General features: G+C 78.0%; 1 protein-coding gene across 2 annotated transcripts in view; it reads right to left on the minus strand.

Annotated features, from left to right (window-relative positions):
- The window catches only part of PFKFB3 (6-phosphofructo-2-kinase/fructose-2,6-biphosphatase 3), an 86,911-nt gene that overhangs the window by 28,589 nt on the left and 58,026 nt on the right, over positions 1 to 296 (minus strand). The gene's annotated exons all lie outside the window — the stretch shown is intronic.

Raw genomic sequence — 296 nt, forward strand, 5'->3', positions numbered from 1 at the left:
CCCACCCCAGGCACACCCCCAGTCCAGGCATCCCCCTCCCAGCCTGCCCAGGGTCGCGGAGCGCCCAGTGTTGCCCACCCGGCGGTACCCCCGACTCCTTCCCAGCCCCCCGCGCCCCGATGCCCATTCTAGGCACCCTCCTAGCCCGGGCATCCCCCACTTTCCCCGCATCCCAGCCCAGGGACGAGCGTCGCCTACCGAAAGGGTGCTCTTGACCTCCACCTTCCCCCCCCCCCCCCCCCCCCCCCCCCCCCCCCCCCCCCCCCCCCCCCCCCCCCCCCCCCCCCCCCCCCCCC

Source organism: Physeter macrocephalus, chromosome 11 (assembly GCF_002837175.3).
Source record: "Physeter macrocephalus isolate SW-GA chromosome 11, ASM283717v5, whole genome shotgun sequence".
NCBI classification, from domain to species: Eukaryota; Metazoa; Chordata; class Mammalia; order Artiodactyla; family Physeteridae; genus Physeter; species Physeter macrocephalus.